Source organism: Protopterus annectens, chromosome 1.part2, assembly GCF_019279795.1.
Source record: "Protopterus annectens isolate FY-2018-M chromosome 1.part2, PAN1.0, whole genome shotgun sequence".
In the NCBI taxonomy this organism is placed as follows: Eukaryota; Metazoa; Chordata; order Ceratodontiformes; family Protopteridae; genus Protopterus; species Protopterus annectens.
The window spans coordinates 854,287,885-854,301,386 of NC_056727.1; the positions used below are offsets into that span (position 1 = coordinate 854,287,885).

The 13,502-nt window shown below is 36.2% G+C and overlaps 1 protein-coding gene across 5 annotated transcripts in view; it reads left to right on the plus strand.

The window, feature by feature from the left end:
* Nucleotides 1-13,502, plus strand: part of CHRM3 (cholinergic receptor muscarinic 3) — a 3,548,735-nt gene that overhangs the window by 1,782,657 nt on the left and 1,752,576 nt on the right. For 4 of the 5 annotated variants that reach the window (XM_044059170.1, XM_044059184.1, XM_044059192.1 and 1 more), the window contains one exon: nt 9,051-9,177. The exons of the other annotated variant lie outside the window; for it this stretch is intronic. The gene's annotated coding sequence lies outside the window, so the exon portion shown is untranslated. The remainder of the gene's footprint in view (nt 1-9,050; nt 9,178-13,502) is intronic. 5 annotated transcript variants of the gene reach the window in all.

Below are 13,502 nucleotides of genomic sequence, written 5' to 3' on the forward strand. Positions count from 1 at the left end.
TATTATATGGGAAGATATTATCCTAAAAAAAGAGAAATATAAAATAGAACAATACAGAGATAACTAAACCACATTTTTTTACTCAACAGCGTGAGGAGGAAGACTAGTGTTTGACTAACAGATATTTGGGTTTAAGTAAGTAAAGCAGATAAAACAATGCTCTCAAAAACAAATACAGACACACACACACACACACACACACACACAGCCATAAACATCAACATCATGTACAAAATGTCTGTTTATACTACCCTGTGTCCTAGCTCCATGAAGACTCCACTCTCCAAGTTCAGATCCCGAATGATGAACTTGCTACTTCTGTTTTGTATAAGAAATCACTCCTAGCATGTACCAATCCCTTTGTTTTGAGAGAGGTCCTCCTACTTTGTTTGTGAAACCATCGAGGTTGCATATAAGTTCAGGGGAGTGTGGGGAGCTTGCTCTGTATGAGGAGTGTGCAAGCGGGCTTCCCTCCTGCAAAAGTACTTGCTTTTAATGTTATTTGTTGAATTAAATCTCAGTCTCTTTAATGTTCCACTGTCTTTTTTGTCAATATCATATGCACCCCTCTAGTATTTAACTGTTGTACTCTGTGTGCTATTCTTACTTTAGAGTTCTCATTCTGTTTCTCCATATATCTCGTAATATTAAACTTATAAGTTAGAAAGATACTTTGTCCAGACAGAACAGCAGTTAAATGAGTAAATTAGATAAACCCAAGACCTCTCAACTGCCCCTATCCTAAGGACAACTTAGCAAGACAGTCTGCAGCTAATATATGTTTTTTATAACAGTTTTGCCAATATTCTGGTAACAGTGTAAGTTATTTTCACTGTAGTGGTTCTATTTCCCTATGGTTTACTGCACAGGTCGGCATACATAACTTCTTGGACATAGCCCAACTAGTTGAATATTTTCCTTAACTTTAGTTAGGTATAAGTCCAAATCAGTATACTAGTATTATTTTTACTTTCAAATATAACCCTTTCTACTTTATTTTCCACCATTTAAGAACCCTATATTGAATAACAATCTTAAGAGAAATATTTATTTATTTATTTTTTTTTATTTTGTTTTACATTTGTTGACCGGGATAGTTCAACTGGATACATGTCCATTTTTAGTGGACACCTGGGGAGAAAAGCTCAAGACGTACATATAAAGACTATTACATATAAATGTAAAAACATTTGTCGAGATCAATATATAAGATGTAAGTTTACATATTAGATGAAAATCTATTGTAATCTTTTGTAAGGCTCAAAGCAGTATATGATAAAAATATTCATAAATTCATACTCCAAAACATTCATAAATTCATACTCCATCAGTTTAACAGCTAATACATTGTTATTAGGTTATAGACAAAATCCTGGGATGTAGTCAAAGTAGAGGAAGATGACCGGTTGTAGCATACAAGCATGTAGTATGAGTTAGTCTGGATTGGTGCATGGGCACAGCCCTGTTGTAGCACACAGCATGTAGTATTAGTTAGTCTGGATTGGTGCATGGGCACAGCCCTGTTGTAGCACACAGGCATGTAGTATTAGTTAGTCTGGATTGGTGCATGGGCACAGCCCTGTTGTAGCACACAGGCATGTAGTATTAGTCTGGACTGGTGCATGGGCACAGCCTTGTTGTAGCACACAGGCATGTAGTATTAGTCTGGATTGGTGCATAGGCACAGCCTTGTTGTAGCACACAGGCATGTAGTATTAGTCTGGATTGGTGCATGGGCACAGCCTTGTTGTAGCACACAGGCATGTAGTATTAGTCTGGATTGGTGCATGGGCACAGCCTTGTTGTAGCACACAGGCATGTAGTATTAGTCTGGATTGGTGCATGGGCACAGCCTTGTTGTAGCACACAGGCATGTAGTATTAGTCTGGACTGGTGCATGGGCACAGCCTTGTTGTAGCACACAGGCATGTAGTATTAGTCTGGATTGGTGCATGGGCACAGCCTTGTTGTAGCACACAGGCATGTAGTATTAGTCTGGACTGGTGCATGGGCACAGCCTTGTTGTAGCACACAGGCATGTAGTATTAGTCTGGATTGGTGCATGGGCACAGCCTTGTTGTAGCACACAGGCATGTAGTATTAGTCTGGATTGGTGCATAGGCACAGCCTTGTTGTAGCACACAGGCATGTAGTATTAGTCTGGACTGGTGCATGGGCACAGCCATTGTATTTTGAAGTACTGTCTTAGTTTTTTCTTGAATTGCATTGGGGAGAGTTTTGAAATAAGGTTAGCAGTTAGGGTGTTCTGAAATGAGGTCAGCAGGAAGGGAGTTCTGAAATGAGGTCAGCAGTTAGGGAGTTCCAGGTTTTTCCCACAGAGTTGGCAAACAGCGATTCTCCAGCTAAAGTATTAGCTTTGAAATTTCTAAGAGTTTGTCAGATGAGCATAGTACCCTAAGGTTACTATAAGGAGTGATTAGGTTAATGAGTGCGGGCATCTTTTCAGGCTGATAGAGAATCTTGTGAGCTACTATCAGTTGATTGGCCAAAAGTAGATTAAGTAATTCAAGCCACCCTAAAGAGTTTAGATTGAGAAAGTGATGGGTTCTGAAAGCTGTGCTAGTGGCAAATCTGGCAATGTTATTATAGCAACTAGATAGCTTGTTAAGGTTAGTCTTACTCAAATTTGTAAATAAAGGGGAAGCATAAAGGAGAGTGGAGAGAAGGTGTGTTCAGCCAATGACAGTTCTAACTAGTGGAGTTAGGAAGGGCTTAATCCTATAGAGAGATGCAAGTTTTTTATTGACAGTCTTGATAGTTTGACTAATGTGTGCATCGAACTTGAGGTTATTGTCAACTATTACTCCTAAGAGTTTGGTAGAGGGGTCAGGAGAAATGATGGTCCCACTGTTATACCTTATAATAAAGACTGGTAAGGGGTATCTACTATTTGGGGAGAAAATTAATAGTTTTGTTTTGTTTGGATTTAATAAGAGTTGTCTGTTAAGGAGCCAGTCTTCTACTGTGTTAAAAGTGGCTTGGGAAACTATCTGAAGATCCCTGAGCATGGTGGCCGAGCATATTAAAGTTGAATCATCTGCATATTGGACACAGATTGCATCTGGGATGACCTTATGCAGGTCATTAATAAAGATAGAAAATAGAAGAGGCCCTAATATAGATCCCTGAGGAACTCCCAGGGTGATGGATAATAGGGTAGATAATTTGTCCTTCCATGAGACAGCTTGGTGTATACAATTCAGATATGATTGGAACCACTTGAGAGATTGGTTGCCAAGGGAGATGGTTTTTAGTGTTAGTATAAGGAGTTGATGGTTAACTATTTTGAAGGCCTTTGAAAGATCCAGAAAGAGGGCATAGGAGAGTTTGTTATTGTTCCAGTTTTGGTTAATGACATTAGTAAAGGAGTATAGGACAGAGGTAGTGCTATGGAATAGTCTAAAACCATGCTGAATGTTGGTCAGGAGATTGTTCTTGATAAGGTAGCTCAGGAGTTATTTGTGGATACATTTTTCCACTATTTTTGCTAGGGGTGACAGGTTAGCTATAGGTCTATAGATAGTTCAGTGGAGGTGCCCCCTTTATGGATAGGGATTATATGGGATGTCTTCCAAACGGAGGGGATGGTGGCCTCAGATATAGTTTTACTAATCAGGATGGTGACTGGATAAGCTATGACTTCTGTGGCTTTTTGAAGGTACTTAGTAGGGAATAGATCTGCGGATAGGGTGGTTGGCTTTAATTTATTCAGTAGAGTTGTGATAAGTGAGGTAGGAACTAGTTGTAAATTAAAAGTGATTTGGAAACAAGGTAAAGACTTAGTAGGGTTTGAGCATCCAGGTGATAGATATTAAAAAGAATAAATAAATAAATATTGACACCATCTATCTGGAAAGAAAAAACATAGAAGTTTACAAGACATTTCTTGCTGTTGTATTTTTACATTTTGTTACTTCTCTGTAATGCTCCTTTGTAAAAGTTTTGCAAAACAGTAATGCAAGAAAATAAAAAATTTTCCCAGCTAATACTTTAAATTTACTGAGTGTAATCCTGCATTAGAAGTATAGAGAAAGAAATACCTTATTAATTGTTTTTCTGCAATAGTGTGTTTCTTTGGCCAGCTCCTCACTTTGCTTAGGCTCACTCTGCTCCCTATGCTACCACCAGTTTCCACCTACCCCTCTATACCTAAATTTAAATCCTACAAAATTCTCCTCCCACCTCAATGTCTCATCCACTCTTACAACTAGCAACATAGTCACTTTGCACAAACGCCCCCACTAAACTCACACCTGTTCCTTAACTGCTGTAACTACTTTCCTACCCTTCCTAACTCTCCCTTCTTCTAGTCCCTCCCTACCCTTAGCCCTACTAAGTCCTTTCTTTTTAATTGTATTAATATAATTCAACTTATACCATGAATTATGTGTATAAAAAAATAATTATTCTTTTCTTACTTATTCTACTTCTCCTCCTTAAATCCTGCCTCAGCATTCCCTTGGACAGCGTATGCCACATCTACTACTCTCCACATATATACATCAAAAAGTTACTCTACATTATCTCCCAGCCTATTTAACATAAATCCAACATCCTCCCAAAATTCAAAATATCTCAACCAAGTCCAGTATCACTCACTTACAGTACCATCCCATTAGACCAAAAGATGTAATAGTCCTCACATCATACTATCTAAAATTCTCTAAGATCTCTCAGTGTGTAAATATTCACCCAAACCCTGGTCCCAACGTTTCTCTTACACCTTCATCTCTCTCCAACCTGAACACTAAACTTTCCTCTACAAAGGTATCCAGCTCAAAAATCTGAATATAATTACACTAAACTTCCAGAGTATTTGTAATAAAATAACTAACTTCCATGCTTGGATATCACATCCTCAACATTTTAGTTGCTACTGAGATCTGGCTTAAAACAAACATTAAAGATGCTGAGTTCCTCCCTCCTGGTTATAACACAATTAGAGCAGACAGGCTACACAAGAAAGCTGGATGTATAACTCTCCTTTGTCTCAGTTCTTATAATATTACTCTCTATACCAATTATGTCCCACAGTTCCATAATGCATAATGCTAAACTTCTTATTGTCTTCTTAAATATAAAAAATAGCAAACCTTTATCTATTGTAGTATTATATATACCACCTAGACCTAATATTCCAATCCTGGAAGACATTCATTCCTGGATTACAACAACTACTAAAAATGAAAGTATAATTTTAGGCAATTTTAACATTAATTGGCAGATCTTTTCTTCTAAAGTCCCATCAATAGCATAAATTTAATTTTACCCAACTCATTGTCGCATCATCTAGATTTAATAACAACAGTCAGGGCTCTATACTTGACTGCATTCTAGTTTCAGATCCCAAGAAGATTATCTAGGCTGGAACTCTCCCTGATAAACTAAGTGATCATCTCCCTGCCTTCTTCCATTGAACAATCTCTCACCCTTTTTAGGAGCATTGCTAGAAAATATTCGGGAATTCTCAAACTTTGATCAACAATCATTTGTCAACATACTAAAAAACATAAACTGGTCTATCCTTAGATTATTACCTCTAGCAGAAGCAGTCAATTATATCCTAAACAGTCTTGTCTTGCAACCCTTCACAGAAAAATAATTAAAACCAACCATGCACTTTGGTTATCCGAAACAACAAAATATTTAAAGTCAAATAGAGACAGAACCCAGAAACAATGGTTTACATATAAAACCTCCTCAGACCTATTACAGTTTAGACAGCTATGTAACCAGAAAAAAAGCTGTAACAAAAGAAAGAGAGAGATTACTACTTAAAGTTGCTGATCAAATCATAAACAAAATTCCGAGAATTTCTATTACATCACTTCTTAACCCTGGAAAAAAAGTAATCTTAGTCCACATCTGGTAAAACCACTGCACAAATTGCCAGCCTTTTCAACACTCACTTCATCAAAAGTATTTTGAATCTCATTAAATACCCATCTTATTCCCCTCCACCTTCCCTTCCCTCACTTTCAAACTCCAGTTCATCAGACTTACTTGTATCTCAACCTACCTCCAAGCACTCAACACCTCCTCCTTTCTCCCCCTTTAACTCACTGGTAACTCCTACTACTTCTTTCACCTTTTCATGTCAGCCTGTTTTAACTAATACTATAAAGAAACTATTTCACAAACTTAAAACCTGTTCCATCTCTTATAATAACTTACCCATAGAATACTTAAAAGTAGCAGCTGAAGCTGTCACATACCCAATGACCTTACTCATCAACAGATCCATACTAGAAGCCTATATCTAAACTCTCTAGAAAAAAATAATGTATTATACCTCTACACAAAAGAAGTAACTCCACTGATATTTCCAACTTCCATCCTACTGCCTTCCTGTCATCAGTTTCAAAACGTCTTAAAAAATTTGTCCACACAAAATTCCTTCACTATCTTCTTAATAATCAACTTCTTACTTCCACACATCATGGTTTTACACTAGCTCACAATACCAATACCTCCTTTCTATCCTTGATGGTTGCAGCTAGCAAAGCAAGGGATTCAGGTAAACTTGTTTCTTCCTGATTTATTGACGTATCCAAAGCCCATGATACTGTCACTCACCCTATTCTTTTATAATAGCGCACTAATCTTCGTCTTTCCTTTCTTTCTCTCAAATCATTCTCAAGCTACCTATCTAATACACAACAGGCAGTCAAATGCCAAGAATCTCTTTCCATATACCTACACACTACCACAAGAGTTCTCTTCAATTCAGTATTTTCATAAATAATTTATATAACTCCTCCTGTCAGAGGTCACTCATACAATTTGCAGACAACTCAACTATCATCTGATCTTCTAACACTCTGTCTTATCTTCAACAAATAACCCAAAATGCCTTTATGCCTATCAAAATCTGGCTATCCAGCAATCAACTGTTTCTTAACCCTTTAAAAACTAAGCTTCTACTTTTTTTCTCCTTAAACACCTTTTCTAAATAAAACTCAATTCATTATAATCTCACAAAATAATACAATAATAGAAGTAGTTCCATGTAATAAGCTACTAAGAGTAACTATAAATGAATATCTTAAATTTGATCTTCATATTGAAAACTGTATTAAAAAACACAGCAAAAACTGATAATTCTGTAGCAGCACACATATTTCTTAGAAACACCCACTAAATGTACCCTAGCCACAACTTATCTTCTACCTCCACTTCTATATGGTGTCCCAATAGTTACCAACATACAAACTACCCTAAAGTCAAAGCTAGAAATGTGTTACAATAAAATTGCTAAATGTGCCACTAATGCAAATATTCTATACATCATACATTGTATACTTCTTCAGACTCTCAATTAGCTTACTTACCTTCAACTTAAAATGGCTCATAAAATCATCTGTAGACATATGGCCTGCCTTTTTCTTAGTACAATGTTTCAAAACTATATTCCCAAATGATCTCTAAGATCAGAAAATAAATAGCTTCTCACAGAGCCTCAACCTATCAAATCAGCCGGCCAAAGCCTGTACTTTTTCTTTAGGAAAAATGTGGAATATCATTCCTTTAATTATCAGAGCAAACCAAAATCATTCATCCTTCAAATTCTGACTTAAAGAATGTCTGTCTAAAACTTGGATCTGCTACTGCTCTAACCCTGGCTAAATATATATGTTTTTACTCTGCTTTACATTGCTTATCTCTATTCCTTTCATTTACATCTTTATCGCTTGTCATCTTACTGTAGAAGATCTCGCTACTAGAGCTGTGAACTTGTACCTTAAATGGCGTCAGTTGATTTCCCTCCCTTTTTGTCTTTCTATCTTTGCACACAACAGTTTAACTTATTTGTTTCTTTCCATGCAGCTTTTTTCACTGATTTCCTCCTCTATGACCAAGTTTTTCTCTCTTAAACCAACTTAGAATTTTATCTATACTGTGTGTTTCTTGCATCCGAATGTAACCACTGTATTGTTTTGTTATTTTAACTTATGTGTATAGATTTTGATGTACTGGGCATCTAAATTAGTCCACTCTGTATCTTTTGTCATAATCTAGGAGCTTTTCTGAATGGGCCTCCAAAGAAAATGGGCTCATTCTGGGTCAGTTGGACTTTCCCAGTAAATAAATATCAAATACATAACTAAGTAAATAAATAAATAAAGCATTCCCAGTTTAGCTTGGCAATGTAGGCTCTCATCTGGTATGTTTACTTGCAGTGCTGTTACTCATGATTGCTATTATTTTAAATAGCTGTCTGTCTGAGATATGCCTACAGTCAAGACATTACATTTTTACTTTGTTTTTTCCACAGACTCCTATTTGTACTGTGTTCCGTGATGCCTCTCATGATGTCACTTGCAGTTGATTTAGTTGAGATGGTGCTTAATCAAGAAAGGAATCATTACCTTCCTTTACTGATTACCATATCAGCAATGTATTATATGGTGTGGAGATGAACTTAAGCTGCAAAGGTGTCATTAAGAGTGTGTGTGTGTGTGTGTGTGTGTGTGTGTGTGTGTGTGTGTGTGTGTGTGTGTGTGTGTGTGCATGTGCACGCATGCAGAAGGTTTTGTGTGTGGGTGGTTTGCCTGTGCTATGAGTCTTTGGAGTAGTTTATGTGTGTGCAGATTAGGCTACTTAGTTTGCATAAATGAGAGACGGTGTGGATGTATGTGTGGTTTTTTATCTCAGTGTACCAGCCAGAAAAAGCAGGTAAAGGAGTTCAGCATGACAGTGTGATCAGGGATTTTTTTTCCCTTTTCCCCACTGTTGTATGATCTTAGAGTTAGTATATGTAGACTAGCAGGCTGATGGGGGGTGCAAAGCTAACATGAAATGCATAGGGGGTGCCCCTCTTCAGAAATACTTGTTTTGTGTTTTCACCTGTGTTTTTGAATCGCTCCATTAATTATGTTTTCAGTGGAACCGAATGTGAAATATAGTCTTGGCAAGTCCTAATTTAATCACCTTTACTACTCTATATATTTTTACCCATTTATGCCACATAGATTTACTTTGTGCCACTTATAACATATGTAAGCTACTCTGCTTCATTTTTATTGCAGCTGCATTGCCGACAGTGTATGCATTGCCAATGCCAACAGGTTTATAATTCTTCAAGCAAATCACTTAACCAGAGTGTGCCCCCAGAACGCTTCTCAAAAAAGACACTTTGCTCAGGAGGCGTACCAGGTAAATAAATGAGGAAAATAAATAAGAAATAGAAAAATTATACCCGTCCTTTATTCTGTCAATATAATTTTACTTTGTGCAAATTTTTATTATGTCATTAACTATAAAACATCTCACTACTTCACAGGAAAGAACAAGTGATTAGAACTGATGAGTAGTTTCAAGGTCATGATGAAGTTATCTCATCAGGAAGGAATGAGATGAATTTACATGCTGTTGTTAATCATTCATTTCTTATTGCCTTCTGCCTGTAACTTCCTGTGTGTTCCATCTAGGCATTTAAAATGAAAATGTCTGTTCCTCTCAATAAAATGTCATATCCCTAGGATTTAAAATGGGCAATCACCAGTGATAACTACAAAACTGTCCATTTTTCTCCTATCAGTAGCTCTTTCTGATTGAGAGTGATTTTATGTGGTCTGCAGAATCATCATTATGAGCTGTCTTCTTGGTCAAGCTACATCTTAATGACGTATTTCGGGAAAACAACCTATGCTAATTAACCATGTGCTGTTCCCCAGAAATTCCTATTGTAAGGATTTCATGCAGCAGAGCAAATTGTTCAGCTGTGTAATTTATTTATTTATTTACTTATTTCTATTTGTTTATCAGAAAGTTTCAACTAGGATTTATCACATTTTCAGTGGACGCCTGGGGAGAAAAGCTCCATATATTAGGCAAGTACATTCAAGGACAAAAATCTGTCTCGACTTAATGAGTTACGTAACTTGGTAGTGACAAGGGCCATAGTCCAAGGGTCATAGTCTCCAGTCCAATATCTAGTAATCAAGATCTTGGTAATGACAGTTGACACTATATGATCGATGATGTAATACGATGCTATATGAAACAGAGGACAGTTGACACTGTATGATCGATGATGTAATGCGATGCTATATGAAACAGAGGACAGTTGACACTGTATTATCGATGATGTAATACAATGCTATATGAAACAGAGGACAGTTGACACTGTATGATCGATGATGTAATACGATGCTATATGAAACAGAGGACAGTTGACACTGTATGATCGATGATGTAATACGATGCTATATGAAACAGAGGACAGTTGACACTGTATGATCGATGATGTAATACGATGCTATATGAAACAGAGGACAGTTGACACTGTATGATCGATGATGTAATACAATGCTATATGAAACAGAGGACAGTTGACACTGTATGATCGATGATGTAATACAATGCTATATGAAACAGAGGATATTGATAATGAAATGTTTAATTATCCTGATCCATATTGTAAGGTGTTAATGTAATGGCAAGTAACAATATATAATATGTAGCGTAATATAATGGTATAAGACCTAGCGGGTAATTATAATAAAATGTTTAATATTTCTAACTCATATCTTTAGAAGTTAATGTAATACTCACTACAGTGATGTTTCTTTTCTGTGGTGCTTCCAGTATGTAAGTCACAAAGGAAGAAAAATTGATGGTTGAGGAAAAAGGTAAATATGTTAAAATGAGACATTATTAGTCTTGCAAAAACCTTTAACCATTAACCAAGTACGGATACTGGTTTGCAACTTCTGAAACCATCTAGGTCTAGAAAAGATTTATGTAAAAATAATCCTTCTTCATGTTCATAAAGGTTTTCTTGAGGTGCTTCAGTTTCCACATATATCGATGACATGCTGTAGCTGAACTTTTCCACTCCAAATTCCCAATAGTTGTAGAAATGAGTCTATGTATGTCATGAGAGGGGGCCAACATATGATCCATCTCCTGGATTAGTTTTTTGTCTTGTGCTTTTTAAAATCAAAATAAAATCATGTCTATCAACAGAACAGTTATGTCTTTGTACTGATGCCTTTACTAAGTCCCCTCCTTGTGTACCCAAATCAAGTCACATAAATTCTTCATACTTTTTGGCAAATAACTGTTTGAATACGATACATATATGCCTCATCTGTTGTCTGTAGACTAAAATTTAAGGGTGACTTTAAACATATAATGTTGAATGTTGTTTATGTATATCTCTAGAATGCTATAAATACCATATAGTATATTAACAAGGTGATGACCTGTTAAATTATATATATACATGAATTTTAAATTCTGGGGTATAAGGAGTAAAGCACCCTGTAGGACAAGATGTTGGGAGATGGCTCCCCACAGAAAATGTTCTTTCAAAAAGAAAGTGGATCACATTTTTAACAATAAGTCACTTTTTAACAATATTATTTTGATGAACTGAAATTAAACTATGCAAGACAGTTTAGAAAAAAATAATTATTTTCTTCCTCAGGATATCATGTTCAATATTCAAAGCCAGAGTTCACAATCCTGATATCTCTCAGTATCTCTGGATAAGAACAAATATATTTGTATGCTAATCCTTTCATCAAAGGAGCAGATAGAGTTAGGAAATGAAAACTCTATAGTACTATTATTTAGAAAAAAAAACAACCAATAGTTCCCGTCTAACATAAATTGCGAATAATATGTTCAAAACATTTAAAGGGTGGGCAGCAAACAACAGCACAAAAGGCAGCCTTCATTTATTATTTATGCATAATTAATTCTCGGTAGAGCTTCAACTATTTGCAGTTAAACAGTACACAAAACATACAAGATGAAGTAAATGACATTTAATGTTATCAGCTCTGTAAATATCTCATTAGCAGAAGTGTGAGGGACAACATTCTTGAACAAGTTAAAGTAGCAATGTTCCTATCAATGAATAAATAAAATGTAGAATCCTCAAAAGTTAAATTCTGATGGCTCATGCCTGCTTCCCATACAGAAATAATCACATATATATTTTTTATAAAGTTGTGCAACGTATTGCTATCCGTTTCTTACAATTTACCCTGTTTTACAAAAAAAAAACTTGTAAGTGAATAGAAATTGCATATAATTTTATGATGAACTTAACACCTCTGCATTACTCATTTACAAAAAAATTAATATTTGTAAGGAAATTTGAGTTATTCGTCAGCCCTTGTGGTAGTGCCATGTGTAGGATATATTGTGGGATTAAGTCCCAGTTATTGCATGGTAATTTCTATAACATCTCAGGTATTGCATGATCATTTCTATAGAAAAGGATGAATAGTGTATTAGGTTGTTTCCCTTCCATGAGATAAATTCTAGGGATGATATGGTAAATGCAGTGATTTTCTTGGAGGCAGAGGAAATCATTCAATATTGTATCCTTGTACTGAATGTGAAAAGAGAACATCACCAAATGTGCCCTGTAGGCATGATTGCTATTCTGTTTGGATAAAGGGATGAGCATGCATTGCTGGTCAGGATGAAGGCATGAGGAACATACTATTTATATGCGTTGTATGACTGGTTTAAAACAGATCCAGCTTCATGTTGTAATTATGACATTTATTTCCACAAGCAAGAAACTTGCAGATCAAGAAAAGACATAAGTGCAAGGCAGAGAGTGACAGAGAAAAAACATAAATTACAGTAGAGGGTACTTAAACAATAGGAATGATTAGAGTGAAAGTCACAAGACTCAGCTTAGGTTGAAGGCACACTGGAGGGATCTCAGTCATATTATCCTATAGTCTTCACTGAATGATATACTTTGTTTGCAAAATTATTTTTTAGCTTTCGATTTTGATTGCAAATGATAATCAAAATCCAATATGAAAATCCAGAGAAACATATGAGCAGTTCCCTTGCATTTTGTAGAATGTACATTTTGTTGACAAGTGCAGGATGTATTAAGTAATGTCTGAGGTACAGATAACCAGGAGGTATAAATGTTAGTGGTAGTCGAGACAGGTGAGTGGAGTTGGAAGGGGTAAGAATGAGAGTTTATATGTTTTTGCAACTTAAGGTTAGAGTCTGGGATAGGTAAACAATAAATGTTGTATATGTGTGTGTGTGTTGTACCTTACTGATAGGTCAGGGTCAAGTAAGGGAACGGATGTACTATTTTAGTCTGTGAATGTGTATGTTTGTGTGTGCTAGTGTGTCTTGTGTAGTGGCAGTGTTACAGGGATGTTTTTATTAATGTAAGTAGGGGTAGGGTTAGGGAAACAGCCAGCATTAGGATTAGCACCCATTACTATGATGGTGTTATGGACAAGTGATGAACTATGGAGTTGGAATGGCCAAAAATTTGGATTTATATATACTAAGTCAAAAATTGATATTTCTCAGAGTATTCCCTTTTTCTGAGGTACGTCAATCTCGGAGCTGGCATATATACCTTTTTGGGGGTGCTTGCCCCCCACATTGGGGGTGCAGGACGCCATGTCTACCAGCAAAAAAAGAAGTTTGAAGGAGAAGAGCGATGTTCAATAATGACTCTTATCCTGCAGTTTTGCCCC